The 13683-nt window shown below is 41.1% G+C and overlaps 1 long non-coding RNA gene across 2 annotated transcripts in view; it reads left to right on the forward strand.

Moving 5' to 3' along the window:
- LOC103016745 (uncharacterized) overlaps positions 1-13683 on the forward strand; it is a 164275-nt gene that overhangs the window by 136102 nt on the left and 14490 nt on the right. Inside the window, exon 4 of one of the 2 annotated variants that reach the window (XR_003622209.2) lies at positions 11243-12966. The exons of the other annotated variant lie outside the window; for it this stretch is intronic. This is a non-coding gene — a long non-coding RNA (uncharacterized LOC103016745). Of the gene's footprint in view, positions 1-11242; positions 12967-13683 lie in introns of those variants that run through there. 2 annotated transcript variants of the gene reach the window in all.

The raw sequence follows: 13683 nt of genomic DNA on the forward strand, positions 1-13683 counted from the left end.
CATTGGGTCTTCGTTGCTGTGCACGGGCTTTCTCTAGTTGCGGCCAGCGGGGCCTACTCTTCTTTGTGATGCGCGCCGGCTTCTCATTGCGGTGGCTTCTCTTGTTGCGGAGCCCGGGCTCTAGGCGCGTGGGCTTCAGTAGTTATGGCACGCGGGCTCAGTAGTTGTGGCTCACGGGCTCTAGAGCGCAGGCTCAGGAGTTGTGGCGCACGGGCCTAGTTGCTCCGCGGCACGTGGGATCTTCCCAGACCAGGGCTCGAACCCGTGTCCCCTGCATTGGCAGGCGGATTCTCAACCACTGTGCCACCAGGGAAGCCCTATTTACCTATTTCTATGGTCATCCTTTAACTTTAGCTAAATGACTGTGATTTGTGGCTCCATTATCCTGGCTGGTTACTGTGAGGAGCCAAGAATAAAGCAGTTAATTTCCCTGTAAGCTTGGCTCTAAATACAAGAGAGCCTCTCAGCACATCAGGGCCATCTGTGTTATGGGGTCACTGCTCCCTGTAACAGCCTCTGGCAGGAAACAAAAAACGCTTGTATACTGGCTGTGTTCCCTTGCCCTGGACTCCATCCTGTTTGGGTGGGCCTCCCTTGATTGGCATACATGTGAAGGCATCTGTCTGTTTCCTTCATCCTAGTTTAGGCTGAAACTGAGTTTTTCCAAAATCTGTTATGTATTTAGGGTGTGTCATGCCCTGAATACTGGGTTTCAGTGCTATTTGAGTAACTTGTACAATTAATTACACTTTATATACGGGCAATTAGGGCTTGAGTTGGCATGAAGCGTATATATTGGGCAAGAATAGCATGCAGATGCTACGTTAAGAACTAAATGAATAGCTAACATTTGTGTAGTGTGCTGTCGTTTGCAAAGCACTTTCACGTGCGTTATCGCTTTTGGCCCTCGCGATGACCCCCTTGAGGTAGGCAGCAGAGTGAAAAACATTGTTACTCCCATTTTACAAATGATAGATATGGGACTCAGAAGAGTTAAAAGTGGCACAGTCAGAACTTGAGATTGCAAATCCACTAAAGAATTTGCAGGCTGAAAAATATGAGACTTTAGCTCCAAGAGTTCTTTAGTTACTTTGTTTGAAATTCTCTGTCATTAGCCTGCATTGACTTTTTATTTAACATCTTTATTGAGGTATAATTGACACACAATAAACTGCACATATTTAAAGTGTACAACTTGATACGTTTTGACATATGCGTATACCCATGAAATCAGCACTATAATTGAGATAATGAACTTATTCATCACCCCCCAAAAGTTTCCTTGGGCTTCATTGTAACCGTTCCTTCTCACTCCTCCCGACCACTCCCAGGCAACCACTGATCTGCTTTCTGTCACAATCCATTAGTTTGCATTTGTTAGGAATTTTATATAAATAGAATCATACAGAATGCACTTTTTTTTAATTTGGCTTCTTTTATTTGGCATAAGATTCATTCATGTTGTAGTATATATTTTTTTTTCTTTTTTTCTTTTTTTCCTGCAAAGGATTCTATTCTATGGTTACACCACAGTTTGTTTATCCATTCATCTGCTGATAAGTATTCGGGTTGTTTAGAGCAGGGTTGGGCTACTACAAATAAAGCTCCTATGAACATTCATGTACAACTCTTTATCTAGACAAATGTCTTCATTTCTCCTGGGCCAGTATGTAAGAGTAGAATGTTTACATTATATGCTAGGTGTATGTTTAACCATCTGTGAAACTCCCAAATTTGTTTCCAAAGAGGATGGACCATATTACATCCCGCCAGCAATGTAAGAGTGTTCAAGTTCCTCTCCATCCTTTCCAGCATTGGTAGGATCAGTCTTTTTATTTCCTCAATCTGATAGGTATGTAGTAATATCTCATTTGGGGTTTAATTTGTATTTCCTTAAGGACTAACAATGCTGAACATCTTTTCATGTGCTTATTTGCCATCTAAATATCTTCTTTGGCAAAGTATCTATTAACACTTTTTGCCCACTTTTAAATTGTGTTGCTTGTTTTCTTATTGTTAAATTTTGAGAGTTCTTTCTAAATACTAGACACAAGTCGTTTTCAGATTTGTGCTTTGCAAATAGTTGCAGTCTGTGACTTAGCTTTTCATTCTCTTAATAGGGTCTAAAATTTTTATATTAAGTCTAATTCATCAATTTATCCTTTTATGGATTGTTCTTTCGGTATTATATCTGAGAAATCTTTACCTAACCCAAGGTAACAAAGGGTTTCTCCTATGATTTTATAGTTTTAGGATTTACATTTAGGTCCATGATCCATTTTGAGTTAAATTTTTATGTGGTGAGAGGTTCATTTTTTGTGTATTGGTCTACTGTGTCTGCCCTTGTACCTCTATCAAAATCAGTTATCCATATGTGTATACTTCTATTTCCAGACTCTCTGTTCTATTCCATTAATCCATTTGTTTGTTTTCATGTCAATACCACATTGTCTTGATTACTGTGATGGTTACTTTTACATGCCAGTTTGGCTAGGCTATAGTAGCCAGTTATATAAGCAAACCCTAATCTAGATGTTGCTGTGAAGGTTTTTTGTTTTCTGGGGGTTTTTTTAGATTCTTTTTGTGAAGGTATTTTGTAGTTGTGGTTAACATCTACAATCAGTTGACTTTAAGTAAAGGAGACTACCCTCAGTAATGTGGGTGGATCTCATCCAATCATTTGAAAGGTCTGAAGAGCAAAAACTGAGGTTTCCTGGATAGGAAATTCTGCCTCAAGACTTAATATTAACTCCTGCCCAAATTGCCATCCTGCCCTATAGATTTCATACTTGCGGTACCCACAATCATGTGAGCTAATTCCTTAAAATATATATATCAGTCAGTGTTCTCTCCTGTATAAATCTATCTATCTATCTATATATAGGTATGTCCCCCTATTGGTTTTGTTTCCCTAGAGAACCCTGACTGACACAATTACTGTAGCTTTATAGTAAATCTTTCAATCAAATAATTTTAATTCTCCAACTTTGTTCTTCTTTTTCCAAGTCTCTTAGTCTGTTCATATAGTAAAGCAAAGAAAGAAAAGATGACATTCTGCTGAGTGTTCAGGAGGGATGTCCAAAAAGAAATGGTCTGACTTGGATCATAAAGTTGGGAGGTTTTCTACAAATAAACCTAGTAAGATGGGTGTTATTCCATTTCAAGAGAAGGAAACTGCTTGAAGCAAGCCCTCAAAAGAATAACATCTCCAAAATACTCTGGAAATTGGAGTTATCCAGTATGGCTAGAGAGTAAATGATATAAAGGAAGAAAGGGCAATATGTTTGAAAACATATCTTGGGTTAGTACCCTTTCATTTGCAGTTGAAGAAACGAATTCAAACTGGCTTCTGGCTTCCGTATAGAAAGGATTTTGTTATAATACAAATAACTGAACAAGGTTTACAGCTTCAGGCATGACTGGTTCCAGAAAGCTCATTCACTTTCTTCCCCCCACACCACACCCACTGTCATCCCTGCTTTTTTTCTTTGTGGTTCCAGTCACAGCCAAGGCTTCTCCATTAGGTGTACCCTGACAGCTACAGGCTTATATTACCTGTATAACTTACAGTTAAACAAAAACTATCCCAGAAGTGAGTCTCATTAGACTAAGTGAAGTTACATATCTACACCAGAACCAGAAACTGTGTTTTAGGATACACTGACTTGCTAGACCTGGGTCATATGACCATCGTTGACGGGGGAGAAATGTAAGGTGGAGGACAGAGATGGATGTCAGTGGAATTACCACAACCTTCTCAACTTCCTCTCTCAGTGACAAGTTTTTGCAACTTTGGCATTTGTTGTTTTCATTTCATCCTTAAGACCTTCTATTGACTGCTGCTTTCTACATTGCTTCTTTCCTTTAAAAAAAAAAAAAAGTCTGAACTCCCACTTCTTTCCCCTGAAGTATCTGTACCACAATGTGTGTTTCACCACATTGTGTTGTCCCTGGTTGTCAGTTCTCTCCAGTTTATTGCTGTCACCACTGGAGTTTGCAACAGCTTTCAATTTGGCTCCTTTGTGAATCTCATTAGTATGCAGTTATCACCTCTCTCAAGACCATTAACAGACATTAACAAAAACCAAATCTAATAATGAAGTCTGAAGATTCTGTGGCAATAACTCTTTCACAGGAAACTAGAGAACTTGACAGGGGAGGAATTTGGGTAAGAAAATGGAAAGGGCCTCCTTTCCCAGCACACAGAGTTTTCATTAATCCCAAAAGGAGACATTGAGGGGAAAATGAAAGAACCACAGTGTAAGGATAGAGAGATAGAAAAATATATCCAGCATCTGTTCCTGTAAATTTAGGGTAAAAATTACAGCCATGAGTAGCTGCAAGGTTTAGAGTCTGAGGTTACAAACTATGGTTTAAATGAGAACCCAATGAGCAAGGCTAAATGGGAGCAGTTGACAAAAAATTTTAGCTGTTCTCCACATTCTGAAATATTCACTCTTTGGTCTTAGAGGTGTGTCAAGATGCTTTTTTCTGGGTTGGTGGTTCAGTTTTAGCCTGAATGTCACTCAGAGTATGATATCCTTACCATTGCTGAAAAATATAAGCTTCTTCTGTTGACCTACAGTTGGAATTGTTTTATGAGTTGGAGCTTATCCTGTTCTAGTCACTGTCGATCTTGACTGATCTTCATAATCTTCAAATCCATTGATTCATGTGTATTATCCTCTTTCGTCTGGACTACCACAGCAGCTTCCTAGCTAGCTGGCCTCCTTACTTCCATCCTGTGCTCCACTCCCCATTACACACGCAATCCCCTCCCCTTACTAAAGTCAGCGGGAACCTCTCCAAAACACAAATGAGATATCACCTTGATTTTTTCATAAGTGAATAAACTGAAGTGCATAGAGGAGGCATGTAGTACGGCAGACACTGTCACCAGTGCCCTGCTTTGTGTATATGGTAAGAAAGTAAAAAGCAAAAACCACTGAATGGATTAAGGATATGACCCTTTGAATGTAGTTTGGTCACGTGCCTACTTCTGTCCATTGAGTTGCAGGGGGGAGTCATGTAAGTTACTTCTAGGCTGGATCATTTATGACCCAGGGTAAGGGCCTCCCACGTTTCGGGAATGGTGACAGAGCCTCCATCAGCTGGTTTTCTACGGGATTACAATGAGCAGAGCTTCCCTGCCAATCTGCATTGAACGTATAAGAGTAACCACAATCTTGTTGTTTCAAACCACTAAAATTCTAGGGTTGTTGTTTACCAAAGCATAGCCTAGACTATTATGACTGATATAGATGTTAGAGCTGGAAGAAGGGTGATATTGTAACAACAACAATAAAAAAAACCCTCCAAAAAAAAAAAACCCTCCAATGCGACCCCCAAAATATGTGACATTGGCTAATTTATAGACCAGGTGGTAGGTGGTAAGAAAACTGTTGTTGGAGGCTGGGAAGTTGACAATCCATGTTACTTAATGGGAAAGCATTTGATAAAACTGTCACCTTCAGTCATTTTGGAGGCATATCATGCACCTAATTAATTTCAGATCCATGAGAAGAGGTTGGAAAACAGAATACTGTAGTGTGCACTGGTTTTAGTTGGCTATATGTAGCAAGGTGCTAGAGAAGACTTAAAAATTCAGGGACTAGACGGGTTGCAAAATCAACTGCTTCTCAATTCTTAACCATAAAAGATAAGAATAAGAAAGGCTGTGATCAACAAAGGCTAATTAAAATTCAGCCTTATGGGGAGGATCAAATTGAAGGTATAGTCATTATACACAGTTGTTAAAACCTCTGAATGGAGTAGAGTGTCTTAAAGATTCAGTGAAGGGTGAGGTACTCAGTAAATAAAAAATAAAGATGTGACACTTAAGTCTAGAGATAGACATGGGAGTGAGAAAGAAAAGAAAGAGCAAATATGGAAGCCATCTTTCAGAAAGGACTGAGTGTGTGGTTAGCAGCACATAAAGCTAACTGAAATCCAATATATGGGGAGTTTCAGGCCAGTGAGTTTTTGAGAGTTAAACATCAAGGAATCATGGGCTTTGACTAAAAAGATGGTGACTGTCAAGACCTGGGCTTCTAATCATCTCGGGCAGGAAGTAGACTGGGATAAATTCTGTTCCCTAAGAAATCATATTCCCTAATGCCTATTTTAGATGTAGTCAGAGGGATAAAAGAAGAACATCCCATAGTGTGGATACAGAAGGGATAGAGAAAAATGGATGCGGGAGCTCTTTCAACCTGATGAATCAAAGATTAATCAAAGTACATTTCCACTCCAAGCAGGGGGCCTCAAAAGGTTAACCCAGTAGGGTTCAGAATTTTTGCAGGCCAGTATTTGCTGTGTGTCTCCATTCTTCCTTTTTTTCTGAATGCGGTGTTTATTGAGGTTACCACGCCCCTAGTTTATCACTGTGAATTGAGGAGTGGGGACAGATCACATGGCTTTTTAGTTCATACCTCTTGAGATAAAAAGATGCCACATCCAGACCTGACATAAAAATTAAAATGTAAGATACCATGAGGAAGGGACGTCTATGCTTCATTCAGAGATCCTAGACTTTGAATTTAATACCTGACTTGGGATATTTCAGCTGTCTCCTTGGGGAGGGGATGATTATGTTCCGCCATATTAAGAAGGCAACACTAATTTTGGAGACTGAAGCCAGACGCTAGCAGGTGTTTCTACTGCTGGCCAATACTCAGCTCACCTTTCCTTTGGAGACATAGAACATTGTACTTCTTCACACCCTTGAAGCTAGACATGGCCATATGATATGCCCTGACCAATGAATTGTGTCCAGAACAACTGTGAACCAGAGTATTTAGATGACAGTACAAAACCCTCTGACTCAGCTCCTTGCCAACTGAGATGACTGTGGATAACTTGAGACATCTTATGCCATGTAGAGGAAGGAGGCTGCAAAAACCTGGGTCCGTGAGTGACTAGAATGAGCAGAGGTTTTCTGCCAACCTGATCTGGACATGCAGTGTGAGTGAGAAATACCCTTTTGTTTCAAGTCACTGAAATTTTAGAGCTGCTTGTTGTGTAACATAACCTTTCCTATTCTGAAGGATACATTTACCTTTCACAAAGGCAGAAAGAAGTGGTGGAACTAAGATGTAAATTCAGTTCTGTCTGGCTCAGAGTTCAAAGCTTGGCCACTACCTCACTGTCAGCTACAAGGGGATTACTAAAGCCAAACCTTGAACTAGGGCTGATGAGTAAAATTCAGCACTGTATAGCTTCCAAAAAATTAAAGCATGAAGGTGTTGATAAAACATAATGGGGGTGGGGGAGGACAGAGAGGGAGCCTAATATGATTGATCAGACAGTTGGGGAATTAAATTATAACACTTTACATGGATTAGCTTATTTTCCTCATGTGAAGAAGATGTAAGTTAGACATACTTAAAAGAGATTCACTCAGGGAATTGCATGAGAATTAGCTATGGAAGTAAGCATTAATTTATTATGTTCTACACAGAAGGTTCTACAGCAAACTCTGAGTGTCATGAAGCCGTGTGTGTATAGTGAGGGGTAGGATGGAGGTTTGGGGTAAGGGGGCCAGGATGACAAGTGGGAAGGAAGGAATTGATAATAGTTTGAATAGGTGAGTGAACCAACTTTAATATCTCTATTTAATCTTAGACAGAAATTGCTAAAAGGACTATAACAGTTGAAGTTCGAGCTAGGAATTTTAGCTATTATACAATAATCAAGAAATACATTTAGATATTTGTAGAATTTGTGTACTTTTATATTTTCCTTGAAAGTATAATATGTTTGATTCTTACTTTGTTTACTTAATGTTATCTGTTTTAATAAACTTTTTCCCCCATCACTATAACAAAGGAACTTTGTAATTATAAATCTCTGTAGGAGGTTGAGCCTAATGTTGTAGTCTGGAATTCCAGAGATTGGTAAATCTTGATGAGACACGTTATTACTTTACTGACATCTCGTGGCCATGTAGCTTAATTGCAGGAATATTTTTTAGCATGGCAAGTGAAATGTGAAGTTTGATCTCCAAATCATGTCTGCAATTGCTTTCTAATTTCCTTATTCTTCTATTTATTACTTTCTTTTCCATATTTAATATCATTTTCTCTAGCCCATCTTTCTCTTTTTCCCTTTTTCTCAGATTCAGCGTTTATTTATGATCAATAATACATAACCTATATACCCAAGGTACCCAGCACATTTCTGAAGGGAAAAGTCAGAGAAAACACAGAGCCTGCCAGAGTCCTGTATCCAGGATTTCAGAGCTTCCCAAACACATGTAGTAAGAGATCTACCAGAACTTCCACTCATTCATTTATCTAACATTTACACAGGTCCCACCGTGTCCAGGTATGATATGAGGTGCTGAGAATTTTGAGACAGAAACTGCAGTACTTGCCCTCATGGACTTTACTACCTTATAGGGAATAAAATTAATAATTTCAATATAGTAGGAGAGGGTAATCATATATCACTCTGGAGCATCCCAAATGCTCAAACCCTACCCTTGCAGATATTTTTAATCACTTTCATCTGAGCATGAAGCTCTTAGGAACAGCCCATGTGTACATTACACAGAGAAACCCATCCTAGACCTGCCTCTTTTCTCTCAGTTTAGGTATACTCAATACAGGGTTTAAAAAATAATGTATGTAAGGTGCTTAGGTCAGTACCTGGAATTCAGGAAGCACTTGAAATGTTAGCTGATGCCATTCCTCCATTTGTGTACTCACTAGACTCTATGCCAGGCACCATACTGAGAGCTGGGGATACTTAAATTAAAAGACAGCCCCTGGCTTTAAGGAGTTTATGAGACTAGTGGAGGGAATCAATATGAAATGAAATAAATAATTTCAACGCATGTGGTCATTGTCAGATTAGCAGATAGGAGTAGGAGAGGGAGGACTAAGTTAGTCTGGGGAACCATGCATAGCTAACCTTTGAACTGAACTATCAAATATAAACTAGATTTGCCCAGGATACCAAGAAGAAGGGAATTCTATTAGAAGGCACAGTATGAGCAAAAACATGAGGTGCAAGAGCACATGACCTATTCAGGGAACTACTAGTAATTCAGGATTACACATGCATAAGGTGCAAGGAGAGAGAAGTTGAGACAAGGCTAGAAAGGTAACAAGACCCACACCAGGAAAGGCCTTGCAGGACATACCTAAGAAATTAGAATTTGTATGGTAGACCAGGAGTGGTTCAGACTGGTGGCCTGAGGGCTTCACAGCTAAGAGATGTTTTGTTTGGTTTGCACAGAGGTTTGAAAAGCCACATACCTAGGCAGGTCACAGTGCAAACAGCTGAGTATATATTGTTTTACCAATGGTCCATACCCTGAGTTTGTGTTGCCTGTAGGTGTCTGTGTTGAGAGCCCAGTTCAACCTGATGGATGATAGAAAACCACTGGAGGGTTTTGAGCAGGGGCATAGCATGATTATATTTGTTTCTCCCTAGTGGTAACATGGTACATGAAATAGGAGAACTAAGAATTAGTGATAGAGACCAGTAAGGGACTGTTAGAATAGTCCAGGTGTGAGAGCCTGAACAGGGGCAGCAGCAGAGGGCATGCACAATAGATTGATTTAAGAATGAGAAGAACTGGCAGGACCTGGTAAGTAATTGTTTGTTTGGTTAGTTGGTGCTTTGGTAGTGAGTGGTGGGCAGTGAACAAGAAGGAGGAGCCTAGAATGACTCCCAGGTTTTTAGCTGAGGCAGTTGAGTAGGTGGTAGATGGAGGTACCATTCCTAGAGAGAGGTCCCACAGGATGTGAGGGCAGGTGAGGGAACAAGGTCATGTGTTAGGTCTGGGCAGGTAGCGTTTAAGGATTATGGTGGACATTCTGGCAAGGATGGTAGTTGGGATGGATCACAGACCAGTAACAAGTTATGGAGTTGAAATTGGAAGTGGAAAGGTTCTCAGGCACCAAATCCACACATCTTACAACTCACAGAGAAAGGTCCTCAAGCTTGGAGTCGGGATAAAAATCTACTAGCTCTCTCATGGCTGCTCCAAAGAGTTATAAAAAGAACAATAGTGGTAACAATAGTAACTGTAATATAGTAGTTGTCTCTGATGAAATTCTAATTATGTGTGAGGGCCTGAATTGTTTCATTTATTCCTCGTAACAACCTTACATAATAGTGTGCTTATTGTCTCCATTTCACAGATGTGAAAACTGAGGTGTAGAGAAGTTAAATAGCTGGCCCAGGTCACATAGTGAGTGAAGGAGTGGAGCTGGAACCTGTCTTCAGAGTTCCATGCTGGTTACCACTCCATTATTCTGGCAGCTTAAGCAGGCAATGTAATACGAGGGATACCAGGGAGGTTGACTTCTTTTGATACATTTCCACCCTTTCCCCCAATCTGCACAAGTGCCTGAAATTTTAATTTTAGAGATGTATTTCTTACGGTCTAGCTGGTTTATGATGAAAATTTTCTTAAATCTCTTTATTCAGGATGAAAAACCTCTGGGAGTTGAAGATCTGGTATGAATTTACAGAGGTTCTCAGCCTGACTGCATTTTAGAATCGCCCTGGGTTGGTGGGGGGGGGATGTTAATTGGTCTGCGAAATCCCCCCTAACACACAGATATACGCCATATATATACATATATATATATAGTTTTAAACAGTGATTCAAATTTGCAACCGGGGTTAAGAACAAATCGAAATTCAGTAAGATGTAAATTCTCAGTGAAATGCAAATCAGAGACTCTGGGCATGGGCCCCAACAATCTGTGCTTTCTCAAGCCTCCCGGGTGACTCTGGTCAGTCCTTTGGTGGAGTTTAAAGAAGAAAGACTAAAACAGGTACAGGGAGAGGATCCAGCCTTGGGCACTGGAGGGGGAAGGGAAGATGCTGAAAGGGGAGCCTGCCAAAAGCCAAACTTCTGTACAGTTTGGAAAGTTTGATCTGTCCCTCCCCACGTGTGGACTTCCTGATGTGTCCGTTCACCCCAGAGGGTCTTGGGCAGAGTTGATTCCGCTTCTCCCAGGAGTATTTGTGGGGAGGTGACAGCAGCCCGCTGGAGAGAAAGGCCAGAGCATCTTGCCTCCCTGAAGCACCCACTAAGAAACGTGCAGTTCAATGCATGGCCAGAAGGTGGCTCCACACTCGGTCCCTCCCTTCAGCCTTTCTGGGAGTCAGGAGTCTAAGGATCCAGGGTGATGCAGAGACTGTGGGAGTGGGACTCAGGAGATCTGTGGGTTGGAAGGCTAGGTTAACCAGAACTTGTTGTTGTTTTTTTTTTTTAATATAGTTTTGAGGGAGAGGAAACAGATACCACTTGCTGGGAGAGTTATGTGAAGGGAGGATGCCTCCTCATCCCTGGTGAGCTAAATGGAACCATACTGGGCCCTCCCCATGCCGCACAGGAGAGATGCTTTGCAAGGGAGTGAAATGTTTTATTGAAGAAACTCCAAGGAGGGAGGAAAGAAGCCCAAGAAAGGGGAAGCCTGACAGGTGGGCAGATGGAAACAGCCCCTTTCGTGCATGTGGCTAGAAGCTGGAAGTCCGTCCCTCGGAAGGCATAGCAGCTGTCCACAGATCCGGGATGCCTTTCATCTGCCTCCTCTTGGCTTTGGACTGATGGGAACTGAGAAATCCACAGCCATCCTGTGAGAAATGGAAATGGGGGCCCACTTTCAGGCTCCACTCAGCTGATAGCAAGTGGGACAGAGCCCCTGGAGTCTGCAAACTGGGGCCTTCTATTCAATTTTGCCACTTCTGTAAAATGAGGATAAAAGAGATCTCTTTTCCTGAGTGGTTGTGAAGATTGAGGGAAATTATGTATGGGAATTGCCTGGCGTGTAACAGGTATTCAACAAATGTCTCTTCCATGCTCCTCTTTCCCAGAAGTTCTCAACAGCTATATAGTCAAAATATCATGGACTAGTCATTTATTCCTTAGGTCAGTTTTCTCAAGAGAAAAAACAAAAAGGAAGTAATGAGACCCTCTTCTCCTGGGACAATAGGAAACCACAAATGTGAGCTCCCAATTAAATCCAAGGATTATTAGTTAGCAATAACTGTACTTTGGATAAACTTCTCAAGTGCTGGTATTGCTACTATACAAGGATATTAATGAATAATAGGTAAACATATCTTTTCGTTTGACAGTTTACAAAGCTTGAGGGCCATTTCAGTGATCATGGCTTGTACTTTTACAGGTCTTATCTTACCCAGTTAGATAGTCATCAACTAAAAATTTATTAAGCATGTTAAATAATATTGCGAGATATAGATGGACTCCCTGAGTTGCCACCATTACTTTTAGAATACATCTAGGGGCTATGGGAACACAGCCCTTTCCCACATAGTTCTAGAGTCACCATGTTTTCTACAACAATAATCTGGTTAAATATTCCCTCCACAGAAACATGTGTATTGAAATGTTCTCCGGACCCCTCTTGATCGCCAAATGTAGAGGAAGCGTCAGTCTTTATCCCACTGCTGCTCTGGCCGCATTTGTCACCCTGGACCTCCTTGCGGACCCTTGGTGTGAGTGAGGCTATTGGCTCCTAGCTCTTATCTCTTTTAATGTCACTTTTCAGCTCCTCCTTGGCCTCCACTCCTCCTGCACCTTTCACTCCTAGGAGGTTTCACCCTTCACCACTCTCTTTTCACTCTATGGGCTCCACCTTAATTGACACCATCTTTTCTCTCTTGGATGTCCTCACCTCTCATACTCTGATGCCTGATACAGCAGAGACAGTAATGCTCACCACAAACAATATTTGTTCCTTTACGTTTCCCAGCCCCTGCATTTAGGTGGGGCCATGAAACCATCTCTGGCAGTGATATGTGAGCAGATATGATGTATGTCACTTCCAGCTCAGGGGGTAGAAGGCCATGTGTGATTCTTTAGTCTCTCTCTTCTCTTGCCAAGGTGACTGAGGAGGACTCGTGTTCTAGATGCTGAAGTTACAAGATGATACAACTTTGTCAACTTGGGTCCCTGGGTGATGATGTAGAACACAGCCCCTGAACAACACATATTTGACATGTAGTATGATTGAGAAATAAACTTTTGTTTTTGGCTTAAGCCACTGAGATTTGGGGATTGTTTGTTACTGCGACATAACCTGTTCTAGCCTGACTTCCAAGTCTAACACCTAGCCAAATGTTGACACACTGTAGTTGATAAATTATTTTTTTAACAAATCAAATGAATCTCTCTAGCCCAGACTGCTTCCCACTGTTTCATGTTTATTCTTTCCAGTCTGCTGCTGGACAAATCCACTTCTCTGAATTGCCCCTCTTCCAGCACTCCAAACCCCTGCTGGCAGTGCCATAGTTTCTCCAATCACTGAATCAAGAAACACAGGTATCAACCGAGACATTTCCAGTGCCAGCCACTCCACTTCAATCTAATCACTAAATGCATCTAAAAATACCTCCTAAATATCTCTTCAGTCTCTTCATCAGCTCTATTTATTTAAATATTTATTTATTTATTATATTATTTATTTATTTATTTAGGCTGTGCCAGGTCTTAGTTGCAGCATGTGGACTTCTTAGTTGTGGCATGTGAACTCTTAGTTGTGGCATGCATGCGGGATCTAGTTCCCCAACCAGGGATCGAACCCGGGCCCCCTGCATTGGGAGCATAGAGTCTTACCCACTGGACCACCAGGGAAGTCCCTTCGTCAGCTCTATTGTGACTTCCCTAGTTATAGAGCTCATAATCTCTTGTCTGGA

The sequence above is a fragment of the Balaenoptera acutorostrata genome, chromosome 1 (assembly GCF_949987535.1).
Source record: "Balaenoptera acutorostrata chromosome 1, mBalAcu1.1, whole genome shotgun sequence".
In the NCBI taxonomy this organism is placed as follows: Eukaryota; Metazoa; Chordata; class Mammalia; order Artiodactyla; family Balaenopteridae; genus Balaenoptera; species Balaenoptera acutorostrata.